At 38.0% G+C, this 16721-nt stretch overlaps 1 long non-coding RNA gene across 1 annotated transcript; it reads right to left on the bottom strand.

Moving 5' to 3' along the window:
* Positions 1-292: 292 nt before the first annotated feature.
* Positions 293-802, bottom strand: LOC112702921 (uncharacterized). Its single transcript, XR_003811283.2, has 3 exons — positions 734-802; positions 560-652; positions 293-425 (listed from the first exon to the last, which is right to left on the bottom strand). It is a non-coding gene; the product is annotated as an uncharacterized lncRNA (long non-coding RNA).
* Between the last annotated feature and the right edge of the window lie 15919 nt (positions 803-16721).

Raw genomic sequence — 16721 nt, forward strand, 5'->3', positions numbered from 1 at the left:
TGGAAATTATATAAGGTAGTGAGAGAGAGAGAGAGATAGACGTACCAGCCTACCCGAATTCATCCTTTCCTACCTGAAACACACATATGGCAAGGAATTAATCTCTGATTATCTATTCAAGAAAATCAAGGCAGCGTTTTTCTACATGAGACATTCTTAACAGAATAAGCACTTGCTCTTGCAACCTCAGATGCTTCCTGCAGTCACTTCAACGGTTACTTCAAGAATTTATTTGAACTTAAAAATGAATGCCACAGCATCCAAACAATTTCTATAAAACAAACCTCTAATAAAGAAGCCCCCCACTTAAATGCTCCCAGGTTCATGCAATCTTTTGCTAAACAAAGAAGCCCCAAAGCAAGCCCATATTGTGCAGGCACACATTGTGATGAAATCTCCAAAGCTTGTCGAAATTGTTCAACTCCCTTTCATGTAGAAAAACCCAAAGACAATTTCACAGATAGTTATAGAATAGAAACAATTGGATGTGGTTGAACAGCTTCCAGAAATTCATGAAAGGATTTGCAAGAAAATATAATTCATTATCATCGAAGAGTACCTTCCTAAATGAACCAAGTGTCAACGAGATATTTCAACTTTCAACCAAAGCAAAGACCATCTTATCATCCAACTCGATGGCACGGCCATAAGACTGATGGAGAATTCAAAAGTAAGTTGGTGGTTGAGGAATTAATCATCCAGAAGATTTAAGAGGAACCGAAACAGAAGGTACCTTTATGGCTGCAGTATACCTGCCCAGTCGCTGATAAGCAAGGCCCAAAGCCTGAAAAAGTTTTAGATACTAAAAAAATCTTGTATTTTGCAGCCAAAACATTTTTCACAATGACAAAGTAACAAATCCAGTGATGCTTTAGCACGTAGAAGACCACCCATTTCAGTCACAATCTCTTCTATCTTAAGCTGCGTGTTCACATACATCAAACAAACAAATTTAGAGCATAAATGAGAGCAGAGAGAATGATAAGACATCGGGCAAAATAATTTTTTTGTATGCATAAATAAAATAGGATAAAGAATTTTGGACCTTTTTCTTGCTTCAGCAGCAGCCTTGGAAACCTCTTCTGCATTTAATCGCGCCAATGTCCAAGGACTAATTTTGACTGCTCTAGGATTCTTTCTCTTAGATGGTTCTTCTCTAATACTCTTCTTTCCAACAGAAGAAAACTCTACAACAAACAACATAAAAAAGAGTTAATTTATATATCTCAATCCATAAAGCAAGTAGATTCAAACAGCAAAAAACGAAAAGCTGAATAAACAAAGTTAAATAAGGAAAAGAAATGATCTGAATAATGAATGAAGCAGCAAATAAAACTAAAAGAAACCAAATTGCAAGGATGATGAACACGCTACAGCACAACAGATCCACACTTAACCATACCAACCATTTTTCTACTGTGTAACAAAAAAGAAAATCAAAAGATAAATAGGTATTCCCAAACAGCCCCTCCCCTAACCCAAAAAAAATGAAAAAGAAAAAAATTTTAGAACAGCAAGCGTGCAAAGTTGAGAAATTTAAAACAAAAAAATATTTAAGGGAAAAAAAAGACCAAAGCATGAGGGGTACATTCTATTTGTAAAAGTGAAACACACAAGGAATAAATCCAGCAGAGTAGAAAGAAGAGCTGAAATAATAATAAAGTGCATTTTGAGAGGAAAGAAGAGTGACGGACCTGTGTGTTAATGTCTGGTAAAGATGACAGAAGAAGAAGAAGGAAGAAGAAGAAGAGAGATTATTCTCTCAAATTTCTATTTTTCTTATATTCCTGTTGGTTTTGCAGTCAAGAAAGAAAGCCACAAAAATGCAAAAAGAAACTAATAACAGAGTGTTAGAGTTCTTCTGCTGAGTGATTGAAAGGGGGTGAATGAAGAATAGAGTAGAGAGAGAGAGAGAGAGAGAGAGAGAGAGAGAGAGAGAGAGAGGAAGCTCAAGGGCCTTCCATTAAGCACAAAGCAACAAAAGCTTTCAGGTTTGTGCAGAGAACATATAAACACAAACTCAATAAATGAACCCCTTTTCTCTCCTAACACTGTTACTATTTCTACTATTTAGTGCTAAATAAACCAAAGTGCTAAATAAACACGTAAACACTGTTACTATTTATTGCTAAATAAAACTAAAAGAAACCAAAGTGGAGAAAATTATTTGGATTGGATAGTTAATCTCTTTCATCAGTACCATGAACACCACATATTTGATTGAGTTCTGGAAATTGGAGAATATAATAACAGCATGAGCAAACACATAAACCAATAATAACATTCATAGCCTAGCATCTGAAATAAAGTAAAATCCTCCTAAGCACAGAGGAAAGAGATAGTGTTGGGCACATGAACCTGTTATGGATGAAAGCATGTCACCGCAGCTTAGACGCGTATCACGCAAGGAAACCAAGAGATTGGTTCCCCACTCACTGAAAATGAGTATAGAAAATAGAAAAGTTAAACATTTACTGAACTAGAAATACACTCAAGAAATGTAGGCAAAAAGAAAAGAGAGTGACGGGAGGATCACCTTTTGAAGTTCAGTTGATTAATACCCATGGTAAGAACCATCTGAATAAAACCAGTAGTCATCTGAGTGAAGGCAGCAAAAGATATAATTGTTCCCCGGAAATAAGAGAAATGAATAAAATGCATACTACAACAACTACCAAATAGCAAGTGAAAAGGATGATGTCTAGAATCATAACTACCTGTGAATGCCCAACTATGAATAGCTTTGAATTTGTTACTGAATATATGTAATTGATCATTTCTGCCATATCATATAGGGCTAATTCCTACCAGCTCCAATCCCAAAATTTCTATCAAGGGACCAAAGTTGAATCAATCACATGATGCACTGTACAAACTCTGGCTCTAACAATTCCAATAAAAATAATATACACTGAAAATGATAGTGAAATGAAAATATAAGTATCATGACAATTTAGAATATTTTCTCAAGATCAGTGATCATCAACAGTGCTGTGGAACTCAATTTGGTGCTGAATATAAGTAGCTTCAGCACTGAGAACAATTTAATAATTCTTATTTCAAACATATCAAAGTAAATAGAAAAGGCTTGATAGTATTCGGCACAAACCCTTTTACTATTAAATAATTGAATGATAAAACCTACTAAAGTGTGACCTTATTCATATCAATTGAAAATGTTTTCCGCCAATTCAAATTCAGAATAAATGAACATTTGGTTCTTAGTTTTGACTCATAATTATTTAGCACTGAACTTTATGCACTGATATTATTTTCAGTTTAATCACACACACCGTCAGCATCTCTATAGGTCAAAGAAGAGCCACACACCTTATTCTTCACTGAATAATACCTATGACCATGGCTCCAGCGTGTTCCATCCACATTTCCTACCCATACATCAAAACCTTCATCTGCAAGGATGAAGCTCAATAATTGTTCAGGAGTATTTAGAAACCATGCATCACTTGCCTGATCACGTCAAATAGCATCAACATATCAAAATGGAGATTCAATCAGATTGTTTAAAACTTCAAAAGGGAACTTCACTAAAGCCTAAACAAGTAAAATTGTAACATTAATCTATATATATAGTACCAGTTGGAGGGAGAATATTGGAAGAAGATGATAGAAGGGCAAAGCATGCCTGAAGCAATCAAAGAGATTCTTGTTGTTGAGGATCCACAAATATCATCATCAGATTCATCAAAAACCAAGGATAATTTCATTAGGGACTTTGATATAAAGCCTAATGTCATATTATATCACTCCCACAAGCAGAAGCAAAAGCACAATTTGGTTATTGCACCACATGAATTAGAAAGGAAGTAAAGAGACAAGCATAAAGGTTCATGAATCCTTCTGTTCATGAATCCTTCTATTTTCAATCAAGCAAATTCTAAAATCAAAGAAAGAAACAATATCCTTCTTATAGAAGTAAAATAGTATCATGTTTTAATTTGACATTCAGAGCTTAATTAGAACAAAAAAGAGAAAGAAAAAGGAAAGCAAAGAGAACAAGGAAAGGGAATGCAATGAGAAAAGTGAATGGAATTGACTATCGACTAGCAAATTACCTGCATGCGCGAACAATAAGTGAGGAGAACATCCCAACTGATCCATTGCCAATGCCTAGCCTTTTCTGTTCTAGTGCAGCCACTTCGACTTTGTTCCTGAATATTTGATAGAATAATAATAAACACCCTGTATTGATCCTAGTAACCGCACAAAATTATTTTTTTAGTTAAAACTTAATTCATCCATCCTAAATTCCTAATTATACTTTCTTTGTAAGAGTGAGTTTATTTTTTTTAGACCTGACAAGAAAGAAAGCATGCACATTCTCTTCATGTCCCAGCTTTCTCTTCAATTTATCAACCTGTCAAGTTTGAAAACATTGAAGTAGTTTAAGCATTGAAATCAAAACTCTTTTAGTGTATAGTGTGTAACTGATTCTATCTTGCAAATTGCCTAAACAATAGAACAATGGGAGCATCAGGACCAACAAGCATGGCAATAGTTGTAACCATTAAACAATTGAGCCACAAAAGCAGAGTATGATAAACCTAGCTAAAACTGGCGGAGAAAAATTGAGCCCTAAGGTTTATCGGCATAATTTAAACAATGCATACCTGAATCAGCATAATTTAAACAACTGCTGGTAGATGCTCTGGTTCTCTTTGGAGCAGGAACCGATTGGGATCGGGTCGAATTCCATCGATTCGCTTGCGACAGAGCGCGATAGAGCAGCGACGGTGACAGAGCAGCGATGGAAATAGAGCGCAACGACCTTGAGTCTGAAACGCCCACGAGAGAAGCGATATACCAGAGAGATAGAGAGAGGTCGACGGCGAGACCATCCGTGAGAGAGGTGAGACTCAGTGAGCTTAAGGGTGAGAATGGCGAGAGAAGAGCGAAGAAACTCAAAGGAGGGTTAGGGGTTTTTCGTCGCGGTTAGGGGTTCTTCGACGGAGGCATTGCGAGCGCCGACGATCGACGACGTTCTTCGTAGAGTGCTGGTAGGGGCTCTTCGTCGCGGTTAGGGGTTCTTCGTGGTGGTTAGGGTTTTTTCGTGAGGCACAATGAAGAGAGGGTTAGGGTACAGTGAGGCACAATAAAGACAGGTTAGGTTAATCGTCTTCCTGAGGCACAATGAAGACGATGTTCATCTTCATGGAGTGCTTTGTAAATTGAGTCGAGAGAGAGAGGGGGTAGAGGTTAGAGTTATTTGTAAAGGGAGCTCGAGAGAGAGAGGGGATAGATTAGGTATAAATTTTTTTCCCGGCGGAAAATTTTAAATTACAGACGGAAAATCCGTCTGTAATAATTTAATAAAATACAGTGTTTTTGTCTATTTAATTACAGACAGATTTTCCATCTGTAACTATTTCCCACGAAAAAAAATAATTTTTTCGACAGAATTATAGACGGATTTTTTTCGTCTGTAATTTATGCTAATTCATTTTTTTTTTGTTTTCCGACAAAAAATCCTTCTGAAATTCTGTATGTATTTCCGTGGGATAAAATCCGTCGGAAATATCTATCTGTAATAACTAGTTTTCTAGTAGTGTCTTAGGGCGTGGATTTCATCTATTACCACTAGCAATTGCACCAATAACTGCAACACTTTCCCCAAAATTATACTCTACATGTGATATCAAATTTGCAGAAGTTTGTGTAGCCGTTATTGGGACATTTTTACTTGTTTCTGCATTGGCATTTGAAACCTCTTTAGACATAGTAATAATTCTACCATTTCTCAATTGCATGTACCAAATATTAACACTGCATGCACAACGCACAAGTTGAAAACAAAAACTTTGACACAATTAAAGTTTAAAACTATCCGACGTGCCATTTTGTTTTGCAAATTTTTCACAGGTCGAACGTGACAAAAGTAATTAAGTTTCTTGACCAAAACAAAATATCTAGGTTGGTTCGATATTGAATTCTAGGAGTGAAACTTACTCCTTGTTGTGAATACTAATTTTATTTGTATCAAAATTCATGCCTTTAACAATGACGAAGAAAAAGGAACTAAACTTTGCAGTAATTCAAAATGAACAATAAAACTTAAATGAATTGAATAAAAGTAAAATCAAATGACAGAAAGTAAAAATGTTTGGAAAAGTAAAGGACAAACTAAAATGTAAAGACTAAAAAGGGTAAAAGTTGCTGAATTTAAAGAAAACGAAACAATATTGTAAAGAATGTAAATTACAAGAAAAGAAAGTACAAAAATGGTAAAGTAGAATTGAAAGACATGGAAAGAAACTTTCAAAGAAAAAGACTCTTAACTGAATCAAAAGGTCACTGGGGATGTGAGTGAGTGTGAGTGTTTTTTCTGAAAAAATTCCAAGCACTTTTTTTCATATGCGTCTTGTCAATGTACAAGCCAATCCGTCCAATTATCTGCTAGCAGTTACTTTTGCTAAATAAATATTCACGTCTTTTAGAGACTAAAACTTTGCCTTCGACACTGTTGACCTTCATCAAGCCTGCCTCTTCGACTTCCGCATTTGCGTCAATCGATTAAAAAAGAGTACCTAACTGAGTACGTAATTGGCTCCAATCCAAAGTTGATTCTAATCTGTACTTAGAAGTTGATTGACAATGCAATATTTTTTGCACTTGGCAATGATCGAACTCTAAACTTGTCGAACACTGGCTTGTCAAACAGTTCAATAATATCTTTGTTGAAAATATTATTTTTGATATAACAGTACCAAAGGAGGAACAAATTGGAATTGATACGATCCACATGGCGAGGACCGCCATTCCTTGGTTTTGGATGTCTTAGAGGGCTGCACAATTTCACTCATGGAATCAATTGAAGAGGGTAACAATAGAGTTTAGAACTTCGCCGTATTTAGACCTCCACTCCAATGATGAATTATCCATTACAGTTAACTAATTGCAACAATCTTCCATCATTGAGTCCTATACCAAATCAGAGTCCTCTAGCTATGTTAGTTTTATGAAATAGTTTGATGTTGGTTTAGTGTATTATGGACTTGAATATTGTAGCAAAGATAGTTCTAATGAATAAGTAGTTTGGATAAATAGTTTGAAAATTTTGATAGTTATATTATTGATGGGTTAAGGAGAGAGTACAAAGGCTAGTGAAATTTGATATGTTTGTTAGTTGGTTACAATGAACTCCATGATGGCCTATTTATAAGGTCCATAAGTTGATTTTAGATAATTCCAAATCTTAGATATTTATAGTACTTGATTTATTTACTTAACTTTTAGAATTCTCTATCATAATATCTAGATATTTATTTTTATGAAACAAGATCATGAAAATTCTAGAAAGTTCTATAAATGTGTAGCATCATTAATACTCCTCCTTGATGCACATTTGTGTAACTTCAAGCATCTCTCAAAATAGTTCAAATTTTGATCTTGGTAATGCTTTAGTGAAGATGTCTGCCAGTTGCTCATTTCTATTGCAATACTCGATCTTTATCTTTTTCTCCAATATAGGTTCTCACATAAAATGATACTTGATAGCTATATGTTTCGTCCTACTATGATGGACTGGATTGTTTGTCATTACTATTGCTGACTTGTTGTTGCACAACATAGTTGTTAGTTCTTCTTGTTGCTATCCTATGTCTTCGAATATTTTTCTTAGCCATATTGCTTGACTAGTAGCATTTGTGGCTGCAACATACCCAGCTTCAGTAGATGATTGAGCCACAGTTTTTTTATTCTTTGATGCCCAAGAGAATACTCTAGATCCTAGTAGAAATGTATATCCAGAAGTACTTTTCATGTCATTAATTGATCCTGCCCAACCACTATCGATATATCCAGGTAGTTTTGGATCTTCGGTAGATTTATAGTAAATGCCATGATCCTTTGTGCCTAGTAGATATCTTAAGATTCTTCTTGTAGCCCCATAGTGCTTTTGACTTGGTTTTTGCATGAATCTTAATACTAGACTTGTTGCATACATGATGTCGAGTCTTGTAGTAGTTAGATAAAGGAGACTTTTATTATGGGCTATAGGAGTAGATACTGCTTTACAATTATTCATCTTAAACCTTTGTAGCAAATTTTGAGTGTATTTCTTTTGCGAGATGAAAATTCTATCTTGATTTTGATTTACCTCAATGCCAAGAAAATTGTGCATAAATCTTAAGTCATTTATCTCAAATGTCTGCTTCATTTCTTCTTTGAATTCTCTTATCATAATCTCATTGTTTCCTGTGTAGATAAGATCATCCACATACAAGGAAAGTATAAGAATGTTTGAATTACCTTGCATCTTAATGTAGAATGTAGGCTTACTTTCACTTTTTTCTGAATTCATGATCAGTGAAATATTTGTCAATTCCATTGTACCATACTCACGGAGCTTGCTTAAGTCTATAGAGTTCTTTTTTAGTCTTAACACCTTGTCTTCATGACCTTCTATAATGAACCATTGTGGTCGATCAACATATACTTCTTTCACCAGTTCTCCATTTAGAAAGACAGATTTTACGTCTAGTTGATAGATCTTTCATTGCTTTTCTGCGGCTACTACAATGAGCGCCTGTATTATATCTAGGCAAACTATAGGTGCAAATGTCTCTGTGTAATCTATCCCTTGAATTTGTGCATATCCTTTAGCTACAAACCCTGATTTATGCTTCTGAATAGATCCATCAGGATTGAGCTTAGTCTTATAAACCCATTTGACTCCAATGATATCTTTTTTTGAAGGGCAATTTACCAGTTCCCATGTGTTGTTCTTCTCGATCATCTTGATTTCTTCTTCCATGGCATTTTTCCATTCTTCTTCCTTTTCTACTTCTTCAAAGCTTGTAGGCTCGATCTTAATAAAATTACATGTTTCATATACATCTTGTAGGGGCTTAATTTTTCTTGGAGAAGAATCAGTGGTTGCTTCTACTGTTGGAGTTGTTGTGCTTGCTTCTTCATGTTCTTGTACTTCTTTTCTTGTAAGTGATTGCAGTGATACTTCAATGCTTCCTGTCTCGACTTTTTCATTTTCCTAGTTTCATGAAGTATTTTCATCGAACTCCATGTGTCAACTGATTATGAGTTTCTTCGTTTGCAAGTTATACACACGATATCCTTTTGATTGTGTACTATACCCAAGGAAGATTCCTTTTTCTATCTTCTCATCGAGCTTGCTTCTTTTTCGTGAGGGAATCTAGACATAGAATATGCACCCAAAGACTTTTATATGCTTTGTAGAAGGTTTTTATCCACTTCATGCTTCGATTGACGTTTTATTTTCTACTGTCTTAGTACGATTTTATAGGTATACTACTGTGTAAACAGCTTCTGCCCGGAAGGTGTTTGGTAGATTTTTCTCCTTGAGGATCGAGCATTCCATTTCCATCATAAATCTATTTTTTCTCTCAGATGCTCTATTTTTCTCAGGAACATATCCCACTGTGAGTTGACGCTCAACACCCTCTTCTTCGCAGAATTTATTAAACTCGTTGTAAGTGTATTCAGTTCCTCTGTCACTATGAAGTACCTTGATGTTATAACCACTTTTCTTCTCGACATGTTGCTTGACCTTTGAAGATGCCAAAAACCTCTGATCTTTCACATGTAAAATATACCCAAGTCATTTTAGTATAATCATTGATGAAGAGAATGAAGTACCTATTGTGATTGACTGATGGAGTTTTCATCGGACCACAAACATTAGTGTAAACTAATTCAAGCATCTCCTTGACTTGCCAGGCTCTTTCAGAAGAAAATGATTAATGATGTTGCATGCCAAGTAAGCATCCTTGGCAAGGTTGACTAATCTCTGTGATGCTTGGTAGACCTCTCATTAGTTACTTTTGATATAGTATCTTTAATCCATGAAAGTGAAAATAGCCAAATCTTTGATGTCGTAACCATGAATTATCTCATTGTGCCTTTATTGCATTTTCTATGATATAACTCCATTTAAGTGAAAAGTTTCTATTTTTTATTTTGACGATTGCTAGAAGTCTTTTAGTTTTACATTCACTTATAGTGCATGAGTCGTCTTCAAAATGTAATACGTAACCTTTATCCATCATTTGGCCATTATTAAGTGGATTTTGTGCTAGTTTAAGAACTAATAGAATATCATAAATATTCTTTGTTCCTATCTCAGTGTAGATGGTGATTGTTCCTTTGCCATTCGCTTGCATGATCGTTCCGTCTCTAAGTCTGATGCCAGATTGAACAGATTTATTGATGTCACTGAATAGGCTTTGATCACTGGTGGACGAAATTGTGATTCAATTGTTATTCCATTTTGCAAAATTCATTGCTTTTCATTCCCTGGTAATGGCGCCAAAAACATGATGCCAATACCATAGTTCACAACTCCGTTCAACTTAACTAGCAAGTGTACTGGGTCATCCAAGTAATACCTTACGTGAGTAAGGGTCGATCACACAGAGATTGTTGGTATGAAGCAAGCTATGGTTACCTTGTAAATCTCAGTTAGGCAGATTGGTGCGCGAAATTGTGAACAATACTTTTTCACAACTCTCATAATCCCCGGTCATGAACCCCAAAAACTTGGTGTTCAATACCATGGCATTACACAACTTCGCACAACTAACCAGCAAGTGCACTGGGTCGTCCAAGTAATAAACCTTACGCGAGTAAGGGTCGATCCCACGGAGATTGTTAGTATTGAAGCAAGCTATGGTCATCTCGTAAATCTTAGTCAGGCAAACTCAAATGGTAATGGTGATGAACGAAAATAACACAAAGGTAAAGATAGAGATACTTATGTAATTCATTGGTAGGAACTTCAGATAAGCGCATGAAGATGCCTTCCCTTCCGTCTCTCTGCTTTCCTACTGTCTTCATCCAATCCTTCTTACTCCTTTCCATGGCAAGCTTAAGCAAGGGTTTCACCGTTGTCAGTGGCTACCTCCCATCCTCTCAGTGAAAGCGATTGCATATGCTCTGTCACAGCATAGCGGAATTCATCTGTCGGTTCTCAATCAGGCCGGAATAGAATCCAGTGATTCTTTTGCGTCTGTCACTAACGCCCCGCCCTCAGGAGTTTGAAGCACGTCACAGTCATTCAGTCATTGAATCCTACTCAGAATACCACAGACAAGGTTAGACCTTCCGGATTCTCTTGAATGCCGCCATCAGTTCTCGCCTATACCACGAAGATTCCGGTTAAAGAATCCAAAAGATATTCACTAGAGCCTTGGTCGCTTGTAGAACAAGAGTGGTTGTCAGTCACCTTGTTCATGGGTGAGAATGATGATGAGTGTCACGGATCATCACATTCATCAAGTTGAAGAACAAGTGATATCTTGGATAAAGAACAAGCGGAATTGAATGGAAGAACAATAGTAATTGCATTAATACTCGAGGTACAGCAGAGCTCCACACCTTAATCTATGGTGTGTAGAAGCTCCACCGTTGAAAATACATAAGCATGAGGTCTAGGCATGGCCGAATGGCCAGCCTCCCAATGATCTAAGATAGCATAAAAATGAAGATAGCTACCAAAGTCCCTTAATACAATAGTAAAAGGTCCTACTTATAGAAAACTAGTAGCCTAAGGTGTACAGAAATGAGTAAATGACATAAAAATCCACTTCCGGGCCCACTTGGTGTGTGCTTGGGCTGAGCAATGAAGCATTTTCGTGCAGAGACTCTTCTTGGAGTTAAACGCCAGCTTTTATGCCAGTTTGGGCGTTTAACTCCCATTTGGGTGCCAGTTCCGGCGTTTAACGCTGGGATTTCTGAGGGTGACTTTGTACGCCGGTTTGGGCCATCAAATCTTGGGCAAAGTATGGACTATTATATATTGCTGGAAAGCCCAGGATGTCTACTTTCCAACGCCGTTGAGAGCGCGCCAATTGGGCTTCTGTAGCTCCAGAAAATTCACTTCGAGTGCAGGGAGGTCAGAATCCAACAGCATCTGCAGTCCTTTTCAGTCTCTGAATCAGATTTTTGCTCAGGTCCCTCAATTTCAGCCAGAAAATACCTGAAATCACAGAAAAACACACAAACTCATAGTAAAGTCCAGAAAAGTGAATTTTAACTAAAAACTAATAAAAATATACTAAAAACTAACTATATCATACCAAAAACATACTAAAAACAATGCCAAAAAGTATACAAATTATCCGCTCATCACAACACCAAACTTAAATTGTTGCTTGTCCTCAAGCAACTGAAAATCAAATAAGATAAAAAGAAGAGAATATGCAATGAATTCCAAAAACATCTATGAAGATCAGTATTAATTAGATGAGCGGGGCTTTTAGCTTTTTGCCTCTGAACAGTTTTGGCATCTCACTCTATCCTTTGAAATTCAGAATGGTTGGCTTCTTTAGGAACTTAGAATCCAGATAGTGTTAATGATTCTCCTAGTAAAGTATGATGATTCTTGAACAAAGCTACTTATTGAGTCTTGGCTGTGGCCCAAAGCACTCTGTCTTCCAGTATTACCACCGGATACATACATGCCACAGACACATAATTGGGTGAACCTTTTCAGATTGTGACTCAGCTTTGCTAAAGTCCCCAATTAGAGGTGTCCAGGGTTCTTAAGCACACTCTTATTTGCCTTGGATCACAACTCTTATTTCTCTATAATTTTTTTTCGTTTTCTTTTCTTTCTTTTTTTTCGAAATTTTTTTTTTTTTGAATAGAAATGCTTTTTTCTTGCTTCAAGAATCATTTTAATGATTTTTCAGATCCTCAGTAACATGTCTCCTTTTTCATCATTCTTTCAAGAGCCAACATTCATGAACCACAAATTCAAAAGACATATGCACTGTTTAAGCATACATTCAGAGAACAGAAATATTGCCACCACATCAAAATAATTAAACTGTTATAAAATTTAAAATTCATGCAATTCTTCTCTTTCTCAATTAAGAACAATTTTTTATTTAAGAAAGGTGATGGATTCATAGGACATTCATAACTTTAAGGCATAGACACTAAGACACTAATGATCACAAGACACAAACATGGATAAACATAAGCATAAAATTCGAAAAACAGAAGAATAAAGAACGAGGAAATCAAAGAACGGGTCCACCTTAGTGGTGGCGGCTCTTCCTTCCTCTTGAAGATCCTATGGAGTGCTTGAGCTCCTCAATGTCTCTTCCTTGTCTTTGTTGCTCCTCCCTCATGATTCTTTGATCTTCTCTAATCTCATGAAGGATGATGGAGTGTTCTTGATGCTCCACCCTTAGTTGTCCCATGTTGGAACTCAACTCTCCTAGGGAGGTGTTTAATTGCTCCCAATAGTTTTGTGGAGGAAAGTGCATCCCTTGAGGAATCTCAGGGATCTCATGATGAGTGGGATCTCTTGTGTGCTCCATCCTCTTCTTAGTGATGGGCTTGTCCTCATCAATAGGGGTGTCTCCCTCTATGTCAACTCCAACTGAATAACAGAGGTGACAAATGAGATGAGGAAAGGCTAATCTTGCCAAGGTAGAGGACTTGTCCGCCACCTTATAGAGTTCTTGGGCTATAACCTCATGAACTTCTATTTCTTCTCCAATCATGATGCTATGGATCATGATGGCCCGGTCTATGGTAACTTCGGACCGGTTGCTAGTGGGAATGATTGAGCGTTGTATAAACTCTAACCATCCTCTAGCCACGGGCTTGAGGTCATGCCTTCTCAATTGAACCGGCTTTCCTCTTGAATCTCTCTTCCATTGGGCGCCCTCTTCACATATGACTGTGAGGACTTGGTCCAACCTTTGATCAAAGTTGACCCTTCTAGTGTAAGGATGTTCATCTCCTTGCATCATAGGCAAGTTGAACGCCACCCTCACACTCTCCGGACTAAAATCCAAGTATTTCCCCCGAACCATAGTAAGATAATTCTTTGGATTCGGGTTCACACTTTGGTCATGGTTCTTGGTGATCCATGCATTGGCATAGAACTCTTGAACCATCAAGATTCCGACTTGTTGAATGGGGTTGGTAAGAACTTCCCAACCTCTTCTTCGGATCTCATGTCGGATCTCCGGATATTCACCCTTTTTGAGTGAAAAAGGGATCTCGGGGATCACCTTCTTCAAGGCCACAACTTCATAGAAATGGTCTTGATGCACCCTTGAGATGAATCTCTCCATCTCCCATGACTCGGAGGTGGAAGCCTTTGCCTTCCCTTTCCTCTTTCTAGAGGTTTCTCCGGCCTTGGATGCCATAAATGGTTATGGAAAAACTAAAAGCAATGCTTTTACCACACCAAACTTAAAATGTTTGCTCGTCCTCGAGCAAAAGAAGAAAGAAGAGAGTAGAAGAAGAAGAAATGAGGAGAAAGGGAATGGCTATGTGTTCGGCCAAAAGGGGGAAGAAGTAGTGTTTAAGGTGTGTGAAAATGAAGGAGTGAAGGAGGGTTTATATAGGAGAGGGGGAGAGAGAGGTTCGGCCATTTGAGGGTGGGTTTGGGTGGGAAAGTGGTTTGAATTTGAATGGTGGGGTAGGTGGGGTTTTATGAAGGATGGATGTGAGTGGTGAAGAGAAAGATGGGATTTGATAGGTGAGGGGTTTTTGGGGAAGAGGTGTTGAGGTGATTGGTGAAGAAGAGAGAGAGTGGTAGGGTAGGTGGGGATCCTGTGGGGTCCACAGATCCTGAGGTGTCAAGGAAAAGTCATCCCTGCACCAAATGGCACTCAAAAACACGTTTTGAGCCATTTCTGGCGTTAAACGCCGGGCTGGTGCCCATTTCTGGCGTTTAACACCAGCATCTTGCCCCTTTCTGGCGTTTAACGCCAGTCTGGTGCCCCTTTCTGGCGTTAAACGCCCAGAATGGTGCCAGACTGGGCGTTAAACGCCCACCAGCTAACCTCACTGGCGTTTAAACGCCAGTGGGTGCATCCTCCAGGGTGTGCTGTTTTTCTTCCTGTTTTTCATTCTGTTTTTGCTTTTTTCATTATTTTTGTGACTTCTTATGATCATCAACCTACAAAAAAGAGAAAATAACAAAAGAAAATAGTTAATTATAAAACATTGGGTTGCCTCCCAACAAGCGCTTCTTTACTGTCATTAGCTTGACAGAGGACTCTCATGGAGCCTCACAGATACTTAGAACCGTGTTGGAACCTCCCAACACCAAACTTAGAGTTTGAATGTGGGGGTTCAACACCAAACTTAGAGTTTGGCTGTGGCCTCCCAACACCAAACTTAGAGTTTGACTGTGGGGGCTCTGTTTGGCTCTGTTTGGAGAGAAGCTCTTCATGCTTCCTCTCCATGATGACAAAGGGATATCCTTGGGCTTTAAACACCAAGGATTCTTCATTCACTTGAATGATCAACTCTCCTCTATCAACATCAATCACAGCCCTTGCAGTGGCTAGGAAGGGTCTGCCAAGGATGATGGATTCATCCATGCTCTTCCCAGTCTCTAGGACTATGAAATCAGTAGGAATGTAATGGTCTTCAACCCTTACCAGAACATCCTCTACAAGTCCATAGGCTTGTTTTCTTGAGTTGTCTGCCATCTCTAGTGAGATTTTTGCAGCTTGCACCTCAAAGATCCCTAATTTCTCCATTACAGAGAGATGCATGAGGTTTACACTTGACCCTAAGTCACACAAGGCCTTCTTGAAGGTCATGGTGCCTATGGTACAAGGTATAGAAAACTTCCCAGGATCCTGCCTCTTTTGAGGCAGTTTCTGCCTAGACAAGTCATCTAGTTCTTTGGTGAGCAAAGGGGGTTCATCCTCCCAAGTCTCATTTCCAAATAACTTGTCATTTAGCTTCATGATTGCTCCAAGGTATTTAGCAACTTGCTCTTCAGTGACATACTCATCCTCTTCAGAGGAAGAATACTCATCAGAGCTCATGAATGGCAGAAGTAAGTCCAATGGAATCTCTATGGTCTCATTTTGAGCCTCAGATTCCCATGGTTCCTCATTGGGGAACTCATTGGAGGCCAGTGGACGCCCAGTGAGGTCTTCCTCAGTGGCGTTCACTGCCTCTTCTTCCTCCCAGGATTCGGCCAAGTTGATGGCCTTGCACTCTCCTTTTGGATTTTCTTCTGTATTGCTTGGGAGAGTACTAGGTGGGAGTTCAGTAATTTTCTTGCTCAGCTGTCCCACTTGTCCTTCCAAATTCCTAATGGAGGACCTAGTTTCAGTCATGAAACTTTGAGTGGTTTTGATTAGATCAGAGACCATGGTTGCTAAGTCAGAGGTATTCTGCTTAGAATTCTCTGTCTGTTGCTGAGAAGAGGATGGAAAAGGCTTGCTATTGCTAAACCTGCTTCTTCCACCATTATTGTTATTGAAACCTTGTTGAGGTCTCTGTTGATCCTTCCATGAAAGATTTGGATGATTCCTCCATGAAGGATTGTAGGTGTTTCCATAGGGTTCTCCCATGTAATTCACCTCTTCCATTGAAGGATTCTCAGGATCATAAGCTTCTTCCTCAGATGAAGCTTCCTTAGTACTGCTTGGTGCATTTTTCATTCCAGACAGACTTTGAGAAATCATATTGACTTGTTGAGTCAATATTTTGTTCTGAGCCAAAATGGCATTCAGAGTGTCAATTTCAAGAACTCCTTTCTTCTGACTAGTCCCATTGTTCACAGGATTTCTTTCAGAAGTGTACATGAATTGGTTATTTGCAACCATTTCAATCAGTTCCTGAGCCTCTGCAGGCGTCTTCTTCAGATGAAGAGATCCTCCAGAAGAGCTATCCAAAGACATCTTGGACAGTTCAGAGAGACCATCATAGAAAATACCTATGATGCTCCATTCAGA

Source organism: Arachis hypogaea, chromosome 7 (genome assembly GCF_003086295.3).
Source record: "Arachis hypogaea cultivar Tifrunner chromosome 7, arahy.Tifrunner.gnm2.J5K5, whole genome shotgun sequence".
NCBI lineage: Eukaryota > Viridiplantae > Streptophyta > Magnoliopsida > Fabales > Fabaceae > Arachis > Arachis hypogaea.